At 33.6% G+C, this 13,008-nt stretch overlaps 7 non-coding genes across 7 annotated transcripts; all 7 read left to right on the forward strand.

Moving 5' to 3' along the window:
• Positions 1–2,071: 2,071 nt before the first annotated feature.
• Positions 2,072–2,143, forward strand: TRNAP-UGG (transfer RNA proline (anticodon UGG)). The gene has a single exon. It is a non-coding gene; the product is annotated as a tRNA-Pro (tRNA).
• A 1,929-nt stretch (positions 2,144–4,072) lies between these two features.
• Positions 4,073–4,144, forward strand: TRNAP-UGG (transfer RNA proline (anticodon UGG)). The gene has a single exon. It is a non-coding gene; the product is annotated as a tRNA-Pro (tRNA).
• A 504-nt stretch (positions 4,145–4,648) lies between these two features.
• TRNAP-UGG (transfer RNA proline (anticodon UGG)) lies at positions 4,649–4,720 on the forward strand. Its single transcript has one exon. It is a non-coding gene; the product is annotated as a tRNA-Pro (tRNA).
• A 1,274-nt stretch (positions 4,721–5,994) lies between these two features.
• Positions 5,995–6,066, forward strand: TRNAP-UGG (transfer RNA proline (anticodon UGG)). Its single transcript has one exon. It is a non-coding gene; the product is annotated as a tRNA-Pro (tRNA).
• Positions 6,067–8,557: 2,491 nt separating this feature from the next.
• Positions 8,558–8,629, forward strand: TRNAP-UGG (transfer RNA proline (anticodon UGG)). Its single transcript has one exon. It is a non-coding gene; the product is annotated as a tRNA-Pro (tRNA).
• A 2,366-nt stretch (positions 8,630–10,995) lies between these two features.
• Positions 10,996–11,067, forward strand: TRNAP-UGG (transfer RNA proline (anticodon UGG)). The gene has a single exon. It is a non-coding gene; the product is annotated as a tRNA-Pro (tRNA).
• An 837-nt stretch (positions 11,068–11,904) lies between these two features.
• TRNAP-UGG (transfer RNA proline (anticodon UGG)) lies at positions 11,905–11,976 on the forward strand. Its single transcript has one exon. It is a non-coding gene; the product is annotated as a tRNA-Pro (tRNA).
• Positions 11,977–13,008: the final 1,032 nt, after the last annotated feature.

The following is a 13,008-nucleotide window of genomic DNA, read 5'->3' on the forward strand; positions in this document are numbered from 1 at the left end:
GGAAATGATGTATCAGATCTTTTTCCCCTCCTTCTTTCTCATGGTGTCCTCGTATTTCATTAAAGTCTCCAATCATGAAACAAGGGACATCTCTAGTTGTGGCAAAACGCGTAAGACGTTCCCATACTTGATCTTTTTTTTCTAATACATGATCACCATAAACGAATGTCATATATACATTTATTCCATTAATGACTGCTTTTACATCAATCATTCGATTATTCGAAAATAAAACAACAACTTGAAATTCATCCATAAAAAATAAAGCTAAACCACCACATTGGCCAAGAGGCTCAACGGTAAACAATTTATTAAAACCTAAGTCAGCCTGAATGTTTTGCAACAGAAGCTTCCTATTCTTCGTCTCAGATAGGAACAAGAGTCCTGGGCGATGCTTCTGACACATTTCCGTAAGGCGTCAAACTGTGAGGTCGTTCCCTATCCCTCCACAGTTCCAACTGAGCGTCTTCATTGATGAAGGTGGGGCGGATATTTGGCATCCACCATAACTTTCTGTTGACTACCAGATGCTGAAGATGATTTCTTCGTACTCGCTACCTTTGCTCCTCTCCTTGCGCGAGCTACACTTGCCTGTGGTGCTTGCTTGGTTGTTATTCTTGGTGAAGCACGACGCTGGATCCCTTGTTGTGTGTTTGGACCTTGAGAATTTTTAGCCACTCTAGGGAGTGCCTTTTCATCTAGTACGGCATCTATTTTCTTCCCATCCGTATCTCCTGCCTCAATCGTAAGAACTGAGGCATCTTGTATCATGTGCGAAGGGCTTTGCATGAGCTGAAGGTCATCTCCAAGTAAATCATCCTCTTCCATAAGTGCAAGGTCAGTACCAGCAGGAGCAGTAGGGTCAGTCATATCAGCATCTGCTCCATCACCTTCTGCTTCATCATCTTCCTCGTTTTCCATGTCAAACTCATTAAGTACATCAATTTTCATATCATTGTATGGAGGAATCAGATCGTCCGCTTGATCAGAGCTAGATGCTCGTGAAGTTGAAGTTTCTCTGATAGTGACATTAGTGGTGATAGGAAGCTGCTCTGGAGCATTCCTTTGTTGGATACGTTGAGAGGAGTGGTCGCTATTAAAAACAGAGCGCAGCTTTGAAGTCTCAGCCAACTAGCCTAAGTCTGGAGATGGGATTTCATTTATATCTTCAAAGGCTTCAGATGTTTCTCTCTTCATTGGTATCTTAAAAAAAGTTAAGAACTGACGGCAAGAGATTCGTATACTATGAAATCAAAAGGAACCCTAAGACAATACAACGCTGTTTCGTATATTATGAAAAAAAAAAAAAAGGTATCCTTTTATTTCGCGGGTAAACCCGTTTAAAAAACACTCTTATCGGACCGACCCTGTATGAACCCGTTATGATTCTATGTAGAATTAAACAGGTACGGCCGCCGCTCGTTTACAAATTGCCCGTTAGGCCCACGGGCTTCTGACCCGTTTACACATCCCTACTAACGGCTGGTAAAGATTTTGAAAAATACTCGCACTGATTTAAAAATATCATATTTAGCTGTACTTATTTGGCTGAAGTAAACTAAGAGAACATGCTCACACACTGTCACTAATGTGACATTCAACCATATATCTAATAATCTTAGAAATTGGACATTTGGTCTGGTGATATAATTTTCGCTTTGGATGCGAGAGGTCCAGGGTTCAATAATCCGAACAAAAAAATATAATGTACTAGGTTAGAAAATCCAGCATATTGAACTAATTCCTTTAAAAATTTTAAATCCTAAGTTTTCTAGGGAAAACAGAAATTATTTCATACTGAGTAAAAAGAATTCCATAAAGAAAAATAGTTTTAAAACTAACGGTTGAACATTCAGGCTCGCCAAAACCAAGTAGTAATTTTCCTACAGAAACTAGCAAACTAGAAATTTCCTTTTGTCACCAAAGGATGGTAAAGAACAAAAAATGGTCACACAGATTTAAGATTTACATATTAAGACTTCAATTATTTTGGCTAAAGCAACTAAGAGAACATGCTCATAAAGTGCTAATACTGTGACCTTCAACCATATATCTAATATACTTACCAATCGGGCATTTGGTCTAGTGGTATGATTCTCGCTTTGGGTGCGAGAGGTCCCGAGTTCGATTCTCGGAATGCCCCATTGATATTTTTGATAATATGTTACATTTTAGTTATTGCATGAGAATTTTATTTGGTCTGGTTTTCGACACAATCACATTCAATAGTTCCTAAAAATTATCTAGTTTACCTTATATACAACCCTCTCCTAAACGTTTATGTAATAGGTCCGAAAAGTCAACTGATTAAAATAAAGGCATATACAAATTTTAATCCTACTTATTTTGGGAAAATATAAGATATTGTAGACTTAGTAAACGGGCTTTAACAATGAAGAAAAAAAGATAAACAAAAGTTCTAATCTTTCAAACTCGTCAAAATCAAACTCTTAGTGTAGTAAATTTCTTATAAAAACCATCAAACTTGTGGTTTTGTCTTGCCACCAAAAGCTAGTAAAAATAATATAAAATGTTCTAATAGATTTAAAGATATCATCTTTAGCCTTTATTATTTGGCTAAAGTCAACTAAGAGAACATGCTCACAAGTGCCAATGCTGTGATCTTCAACCATATATCTAACATTCTTAGCAATTTGGCATTTGGTGTAGCGATATGGTTCTCGGTCTGGGTGCGAGAGTTCCAGGGTTCGATCGGCATTGCATGTAAATTTTCATCTGGTCTGGTTTCAAAAAGAATCACATTCATTAATTTCTAAAAATTACCTAGTCTATATTACACACAAACCTCAAAAAACAAACTATGTACTAGGTTTGAAAAGTCAGAATACCGAACTAATTCCATATTTTAAATCCTATTTTTTCAAAGGAAAACATAAAATATTGCACACTGAGTAAAAGGACTTCCACAAAAGAAAAAAAGGTTTTAAAACTTACTGTTGATCATCCAGGCTCACCAAAACCATGTAGTAATTTTCCTATAGAAACTATCAAAATGAAAATTTCCCGTTGTCACCAAAAGGCAGGAAAAGAACAAAAAAATGGTGACACAGATTTAAAATTTACAAATTAAGCCTTTATAATTTTGGCTAAAATCAACTAAGAGAACATTCTCACAAACTGTCAATAATATGAACTTCAACCATATATCTAATATGCTTAGAAATTGGCAATTTATTCTAGGGGTATGATTCTCGCTTTGTGTATGATATTTCCGATAATATTTTGCAGTGATACCAACTCATAGGCAATTACATGAGAATTTTTATTTGGTCTGTCTTGGAACAAACCAAATTCAGTAATTCCTAAAAACTAATTAGTCTATATTACACAAAAACCTTACATGAACCATCAAACTGGCAGTTTTCTCTTTTTACTAATGGCTGGTAAATATTTTGAAAAATACTCGCGCTGATGTAAAAATAATTATCCAGCTGTACTTACTTGGCTAATGTAAACTAAGAGAACATGCTCACACACAGTCAATAATGTGACATTCAACCATATATCTAACATGCTTAGCAATTGGGCATTTGGGCTAGAGATATGAGTCTCACTTTGGGTGCGAGAGATCCAGGGTTCGATAATCTGAATGCCCCATTGATTTTTTGATAATATTTTGCATTCATACTAACTCATAGGCATTGCATGTGAATTTTTATCTGGTCTGGTTTCGTCAAAAATCATATTATGTGCTAGGTTATAAAATTCAGCATACAGAAGTATTTCCATTAAATAAATTAAATAGTTTTTCTAGGGAAAAACAGAAATTATTGCACACTGAGTAAAATGACTTCCATAATGTAAAAAATAGTTTTAAACCTAACCGTTGAACATTCAGGCTCCCAAAACCATATAGTAAATTACCTACAGAAACTTGAAATCTAGAAATTTCCTTTTGTCACCAAAGGCTGGTAAAAACAAAAAAATGGTCACACAATTTATGATTTACATATTAAGCCATCACTATATTGGTTCAAGTCAACTAAGAGAACATGCTCATATAGTGCCAATTCTGTGACCTTCATCCATATATCTAATATACTTACTAATCGGGCATTTGGTCTAGTGGTATGATTCTCGCTTTGGGTGCGAGAGGTCCCGAGTTCGATTCTCGGAATGCCCCTTTGATATTTTTTGATAATAGGTTAATTCTAGTTATTGCATTAGAATTTTTCTTTGGTCTGGTTGTAAAAACAATCACATTCACTAGTACTTAAAAAAAATACCTAGTCTACATTATAGACAACCCTCTCCTAAACATTTATGTAATAGGTCCGAAAAGTCAACTGATTAAACTAAAGGCATATACAAATTTGTTTTTTGGGAAAACATAAGATATTGTAGAGTTAGTAAACGGGCTTCAACAATGAAGAAAAAAATTAATAACAATCTTGTAAACTTTCAGACTCGTCAAAAGCAAACCTTAGTGTAGTAAATTTCTTAAAAAACCATCAAACTGGTAGTTTTATCTTGTCACCAAAAGCTAGTAAAAATAATAGAAATTGTTCTAACAGACTCGAGAATATCATCTTCAACCTTAATTATTTGGCTAAAGTCAACTAAGAGAACATGCTCAGAAAGTGCCAACGCTGTGCCTTCAACCATATACCTAATATGCTTTGCAATCGGGCATTTGGTCTAGTGGTATGATTCTCGCTTTGGGTGCGAGAGGTCCCGAGTTCGATTCTCGGAATGCCCCATTGATATTTTTTTGATAATATGTTGCTTTCACTTATAGGCATGAGAATTTTTATTTGGACTGGCTTTGTAATTAATAACATTTTGTAATTCCTAAATATTAACTAATCAATATTACACACAAACCTCACCCAAAAATATATTTACTAGGTCGAAAATATCAACATATTGGCTTAATCCATTTTAAAAAATTAATAAAGTTTTTTTAGAGAAAACGGATATTATTGCAAATCGAGTGAATTCAACAATCAAAAATATGCTTTGTTAAACTAGTGGTCAAGGTTTAAAGGTTTCTACACCCAAGTCTGGGGTTCGAATCCCAGGCGATGCAGTTTCTACACCAAGAGGTCTGGGTTTCAATTCCCGGAGAAGACGAATTATGCAGAATATTGGAGACAAATTTTACAAGGGATCTTCAGCATGGCGCAAGGAATACCGTCAGGAATGGATCTCATAGGGCGGCTCAGGGTGATGCAGTCATACATGAATTCTCATAAGGCAGGTAGAATGGTCAGCTGTAATATCGTCTATGTAATATTTCTCATTGTTTCTAATAGCATAATAAACCCGACAAAAAAAAAAAACTAACCGTTAAACTTTCAGACTCACAAAAGTAAACCCTAATTATAGTAAATTTCTTACATGAACCATCAAACTGACAGATTTCTTTTGTTACTAACGGCTGGTAAAGATTTTGACAAATACTCGCACTAATTTATAATTATCATATTCAGCTGTAGTTATTTGGCTGAAGTAAACTAAGAGAACATGCTCACACACTGTCAATAATATGACAATCAACCATATATTTAACATTCTTAGAAATTGGGCATTTGGTCTAGTGATATAATTCTCGCTTTGGATGCGAGAGGTCCATGGTTCAATAATCCGAACAAAAAAATATTATGAAATAGGTTAGAAAATTCAGCATACAGAACTAATTCCATTAAAATTTTTAAATCTTTGTTTTTCTAGGGAAAAACAGGAAATATTTCATACTGAGTAAAAGGAATTCCATAAAGAAAAAATAGTTTTAAAACTAACGGTTGAACATTCAGGCTCGCCAAAACGAAGTTGTAAATTTCCTACATAAACTAGCAAACTGGAAATTTCCTTTTGTCACCAAAGGCTGGTAAAGAACAAAAAAATAGTCACACAGATTTAAGATTTACATATTAAGACTTCAATTATTTTGGCTAAAGTCAACTAAGAGAACATGCTCATAAAGTGCCAATAGTGTGACCTTCAGCCATATATCTAATGTACATACCAATCGGGCATTTGGTCTAGTGGTATGATTCTCGCTTTGGGTGCGAGAGGTCCCGAGTTCGATTCTCGGAATGCCCCATTGATAGTTTCGATAAATTGTTACATTTTAGTTATTGCATGAGAATTTTATTTGGTCTGGTTTTAGAAACAATCACATTCAGTTGTTCCTAAAAATTATCTAGTCTACCTTATATACAACCCTCTCCTAAACGTTTATGTAATAGGTCAGAAAAGTCAACTGATTAAACTAAAGGCATATACAAATTTTAAACTTACGGATTTTGGGAAAATATAAGATATTGTAGAGTGATTAAACGGGCTTCAACAATGAAGAAAAAAAATTAAAAACAACCTTCTAATCTTTCAAACTCGTCAAAACCGAACTCTTAGTATAGTAAATTTCTTATAAAAACCATCAACCTTGTGGTTTTTTCTTGCCACGAAAAGCTAGTAAAAATAATATTAAATGTTCTAACAGATTTAAAGATATCATCTTTAGCCTTTATTATTTGGCTAAAGTCAACTAAGAGAACATGCTCACAAAGTGTCAATTCTGTGATCTTCAACCATATATCTAACATTCTTAGCAATTTTGCATTTGGTGTAGTGATATGGTTCTCGGTCTGGGTACGAGAGTTCCAGGGTTCGATAGACATTGCATGTAAATTTTCATCTGGTCTGGTTTCGTAAAAAATCACATTCAGTAATTTCTAAAATTACCTAGTTTATATTACACACAAACCTCAAAAAACAAACTATGTACTAGGTTTGAAAAGTCAGAATACAGAACTAATTCATTAAAAATTTTAAATGCTAGTTTTTCTAAGGAAAACAGAAAATATTGCACACTGAGTAAAAGGACTTCCATAAAAAAGTGGTTTTTAAACTAACTGTTGAACATTCAGGATCACCAAAACAATGTAGTAAATATCCTATAGAAACTATCAAAATGAAAATCATCTGTTGTCACCAAAAGGCTGGAAAAGAACAAAAAAAATGGCGACGCAGATTTAAAATTTACAAATTAAGCCTTTATTATTTTGGCTAAAATCAACTAAGAGAATGTTCCCACAAACTGCTAATAGAATGAACTTCAACCATATATCTCATATGCTTAGAAATTGGGCATTTGGTCTAGTGGTATGATTATCGCTTTGGATGTGATATTTTTAAAAATATTTTTCATTGATACCAACTCATAGGCAATTGCATGAGAATTTTTATTTGGTCTGTCTTGGAACAAATCACATTCAGTAATTCCTAAAAATTAATTAGTCTATATTACACAAAAACCTTACATGAACCATCAAACTGGCAGTTTTCTCTTATTACTAATGGCTGGTAAATATTTTGAAAAATACTCGAACTGATGTAAAAATAATTGGTCAGCTGTACTTATTTGGCTAAAGTAAACTAAGAGAACATGCTCACACGCAGTAAATAATGTGACATTCAACTATATATCTAACATGCTTAGCAATTGGGCATTTGGTCTAAAGATATATGTCTCACTATGGGTGCGAGAGGTCCGGGGTTCGATAATCCGAATGCCCCATTGATATTTTTGATAATATTTTGCATTCATACCAACTCACAGGCAATGCATGTTAATTTTTATCTGGTCTGGTTTCGTCAAAATCATATTGTGTGCTAGGTTGGAAAATTAAGCATACAGAACTATTTCCATTAAATAAATTAAATAGTTTTTCTAGTGAAAAACAGAAATTATTGCACACTGAGTAAAAAGACTTCCATAATGAAAAAATAGTTTTAAACCTAACCGTTGAACATTCAGGCTCCCCAAAACCATATAGTAAATTTCCGACAGGAACTATAAAACTGGAAATTTCATTTTGTCACCAAATGCTGGTCAAGAACAAAAAAATTGTCACACAATTTATGATTTACATATTAAGCCTTCACTATTTTGGATCAATTCAACTAAGAGAACATGCTCATATAGTGCCAATACTGTAACCTTCATCCAAATATCTAATATACTTACCAATGGGGCATTTGGTCTAGTCGTATGATTCTCGCTTTGGGTGCGAGAGGTCCCGGGTTCGATTCTCGGAATGCCCCATTGATATTTTTCGATAATAGGTTACATTCTAGTTATTGCATTAGAATTTTTCTTTCACATTCAGTAGTACCTAAAAAATACCTAGTCTACATTATAAACAACCCTCTCCTAAACATTTATGTAATAGGTCCGAAAAGTCCGGAGATTAAACTAAAGGCATATACAAATTTTTTTTTTTGGGAAAACATAATATATTGTAGACTGAGTAAATGCGGGCTTCAACAATGAAGAAAAAAATTAATAACAATCTTGTAAACTTTCAGACTCGTCAAAAGCAAACCTTAGTGTAGTAAATTTCTTATAAAAACCATCAAACTGGTAGTTTTATTTTGTCACCAAAAGCTAGTAAAAATAATAGAAAATGTTCTAACAGATTCAAGAATATCGTCTTTAACCTTCATTATTTGGCTAAAGTCAACTAAGAGAACATTCTCAGAAAGTGCCAATGCTGTTCCTTCAACCATATACCTAATATGCTTTGCTATCGGGCATTTGGTCTAGTGGTATGATTCTCGCTTTGGGTGCGAGAGGTCCCGAGTTCGATTCTCGGAATGCCCCATTGATATTTTTTTGATAACATGTTGCTTTCATACAACCTTATAGGCATGATAAATTTTATTTGGACTGGCTTTGGAAATAATAACATTCTGTAATTCCTAAATATTAACTAATCTATATTACACACAAACCTCACCCAAAAATATATGTACTAGGTCGAAAATATCAACATATTGGCTTATTCCATTTTAAAAAATAAATCTGGTTTTTTTTAGGGAAAATGAATATAATTGCAAATCGAGTAAATTCAACAATCAAAAATATGCTTTGTTAAACTAACCGTTAAACTTTCAGACTCACAAAAAGTAAACCCTTATTATAGTAAATTTCTTACAGGAACCATCAAACTCGCATATTTCTTTTGTTACTAACGGCTGGGAAAGATTTTGAAAAATACTCGCACTAATTTATAAATATCATATTCAGCTGTACTTATTTGGCTGAAGTAAACTAAGAGAACATGCTCACACACTGTCACTAATGTGACATTCAACCATATATCTAACATTCTTAGAAATTGGGCATTTGGTCTAGTGATATAATTCTCGCTTTGGATGCAAGAGGTCCATGGTTCAATAATCCGAACAAAAATATATTATGTACTAGGTTAGAAAATTCAGCATACAGAACTAATTCCATTAAATTTTAAAATCCTAGTTTTTGTAGGGAAAAACAAAAAATATTTAATACTGAGTAAAAGAAATTTCATAAAGAAAAAATACTTTTAAAACTAACGGTTGAACATTTAGGCTCGCCAAAACCAAGTAGTAAATTTCCTACAGAAACTAGCAAACTGGAAATTTCCTTTTGTCACCAAAGGCTGGAAAAGAACAAAAAAATGGTCACACAGATTTAAGATTTACATATTAAGACTTCAATTATTTTGGCTAAAGTCAACTAAGAGAACATGCTCATAAAGTGCCAATAGTGTGACCTTCAACCATATATCTAATATACTTACCAATTGGGCATTTGGTCTAGTGGTATGATTCTCGCTTTGGGTGCAAGAGGTCCCAAGTTTGATTCTCGGAATGCCCCATTGATATTTTCGCTAATATGTTATATTTTAGTTATTGCATGAGAATTTTATTTGGTCTAGTTTTAGAAACAATCACATTCAGTAGTTGCTAAAAGTTATACAGTCCATCTTATATACAACCCTCTCCTAAACGTTTATGTAATAGGTCAGAAAAGTCAACTGATTAAACTAAAGGCATATACAAATTTTTATCCTACGGATTTTGAGAAATTATAAGATATTGTAGACTGAGTAAACGGGCTTCAACAATGAAGAAAAAAAATTAAAAACAACCTTTCAATCTTTCAAACTCGTCAAAACCAAACTCTTAGTGTAGTAAATTTCTTATAAAAACCATCAAACTTGTGGTTTAGTCTTGCCACCAAAAGCTAGTAAAATTAATATTAAATGTTCTAACAGATTTAAAGATATCATCTTCAGCCTTTATTATTTGGCTAAAGTCAACTAAGAGAACATGCTCACAAAGTGCCAATGTTGTGACGTTCAACCATATATCTAACATTCTTAGCAATTGGGCATTTGGTGTAGTGATATGGTTCTTGGTCTGGGTGCGAGAGTTCCAGGGTTAGATAGGCATTGCATGTAAATTTTCATCTGGTCTGGTTTCGTAAAAAATCACATTCAGTAATTTCTAAAAATTACCTAGTCTATATTACACACAATTTATGATCATATTAAGCCTTCACTATTTTCGTTCAAGTCAACTAAGAGAACATGCTCATATAGTGCCAATACTGTAACCTTCATCCATATATCTAATATACTTACCAATCGGTCATTTGGTCTAGTGGTATGATTCTCGCTTTGGGCGAAAGGTCCTGATTTCGATTCTCGGAATGCCCCATTGATATTTTTCGATAATAGGTTACATTCTAGTTATTGCATTAGAATTTTTCTTTCACATTCAGTAGTACCCAAAAAATACCTAGTCGACATTATAAAGAACCCTCTCTTAAACATTTATGGAATAGGTCCGAAAAGACCACTGATTAAACTAAAGGCATATACAAATTTTTTTTTTGGGAAAACATAATATAGTGTAGACTGAGTAAACGGGCTTTAACAATGAAGAAAAAAATTAATAACAATCTTGTAAACTTTCAGACTCGTCAGAAGCAAACCTTAGTGTAGTAAATTTCTTATAAAAACCATCAAACTGGTAGTTTCATCTTGTCACCAAAAGCTAGTAAAAATAATAGAAAATGTTCTAACAGATCCAAGAATATCATCTTCAGCCTTCATTATTTGGCTAAAGTCAAATAAGAGAACATGCTCCGAAAGTGCCAACACTGTGCCTTCAACCATATACCTAATATGCTTAGCAATTGGGCATTTGGTCTAGTGGTATGATTCTCGCTTTGGGTGCGAGAGGTCCCGAGTTCGATTCTCGGAATGCCCCATTAATAATTTTTGATAATATGTTGCTTTCATACCAACTTATAGGCATGAGAATTTTTATTTGGTCCGTCTTGGAACAAATCACATTCAGTAATTCCTAAAAATTAATTACACAAAAACCTTACATGAACCATTAAACTGGCAGTTTTCTCTTATTACTAATGGCTGGTAAATATTTTGAAAAATACTCGCACTGATATAAAAATAATTGTTCAGCTGTACTTATTTGGCTAAAGTAAACTAAGAGAACATGCTCACACACAGTCAATAATGTGACATTCAACTATATATCTAACATGCTTAGCAATTGGGGATTTGGTCTACACATATGAGTCTCACTCTGGGTGCGAGAGGTCCGGGGATCGATAATCCGAATGCCCCATTGATATTTTTCATAATATTTTGCATTCATACCAACTCATAGGCAATGCATGTGAATTTTTATCTGGTCTGGTTTCGTCAAAAATCTTATTATGTGATAGGTTGGAAAATTAAGCATACAGAACTATTTCCATTAGATAAATTAAATAGTTTTTCTAGTGAAAAACAGAAATTATTGTACACTGAGTAAAAGGACTTCCATAATGAAAAAATAGTTTTAAACCTAACCGTTGAACATTCAGGCTCCCCAAAACCATATAGTAAATTTCCTACAGTAACTAGAAAACTGGAAATTTCCTTTTGTCACCAAAGGCTGGTAAAGAAAAAAAAAACTGTCACACAATTTATGATTTACATATAAAGCCTTCACTATTTTGGTTCATGTCAACTAAGAGAACATGCTCATATAGTGCCAATACTGTAACTTTTATCCATATATCTAATATACTTACCAATCGGGCATTTGGTCTAGTGGTATGATTCTCGCTTTGGGTGCGAGAGGTCCCGAGTTCGATTCTCGGAATGCCCCATTGATATTTTTCGATAATAGGTTACATTCTAGTTATTGCATTAGAATTTTTCTTTCTCATTCAGTAGTACCTAAAAAATACCTAGTCGACATTATAAACAACCCTCTCCTAAACATTTATGTAATAGGTCCGAAAATTCCACTGATTAAACTAAAGGCATATACAAATTCTTTTTTTGGGAAAACATAATATAGTGTAGACTGAGTAAACGGACTTTAACAATGAAGAAAAAAATTAATAACAATCTTGTAAACTTTCAGACTCGTCAAAAGCAAACCTTAGTGTAGTAAATTTCTTATAAAAACCATCAAACTGGTAGTTTTATCTTGTCAACAAAAGCTAGTAAAAATAATAGAAAATGTTCTAACAGATCCAAGAATATCATCTTCAGCCTTCATTATTTGGCTAAAGTCAACTAAGAGAACATGCTCCGAAAGGGCCAACGCTGTGCCTTCAACCATATACCTAATATGCTTAGCAATTGGGCATTTGGTCTAGTGGTATGATTCTCGCTTTGGTGCGAGAGGTCCCGAGTTCGATTCTCGGAATGCCCCATTCATAATTTTTGATAATATGTTGCTTTCATACCAACTTATAGACATGAGAATTTTTATTTGGTCCGTCTTGGAACAAATCACATTCAGTAATTCCTAAAAATTAATTAGTCTATATTACACAAAAAACCTTACATGAACCATTAAACTGGCAGTTTTTCTCTTATTACTAATGGCTGGTAAATATTTTGAAAAATACTCGCACTGATATAAAAATAATTGTTCAGCTGTAATTATTTGGCTAAAGTAAACTAAGAGAACATGCTCACACACAGTCAATAATGTGACATTCAACTATATATCTAACATGCTTAGCAATGGGCATTTTGTCCAACATATGAGTCTCATTCTGGGTGCGAGAGGTCCAGGGTTTGATAATCCGAATGCCCCAATTGATATTTTTTTGATAATATTTTGCATTCATCAATCATAGGCAATGCATGTGAATTTTAATCTGGTCTGGTTTCGTCAAAAATC

Source organism: Raphanus sativus, chromosome 5 (genome assembly GCF_000801105.2).
Source record: "Raphanus sativus cultivar WK10039 chromosome 5, ASM80110v3, whole genome shotgun sequence".
Lineage (NCBI taxonomy): Eukaryota > Viridiplantae > Streptophyta > Magnoliopsida > Brassicales > Brassicaceae > Raphanus > Raphanus sativus.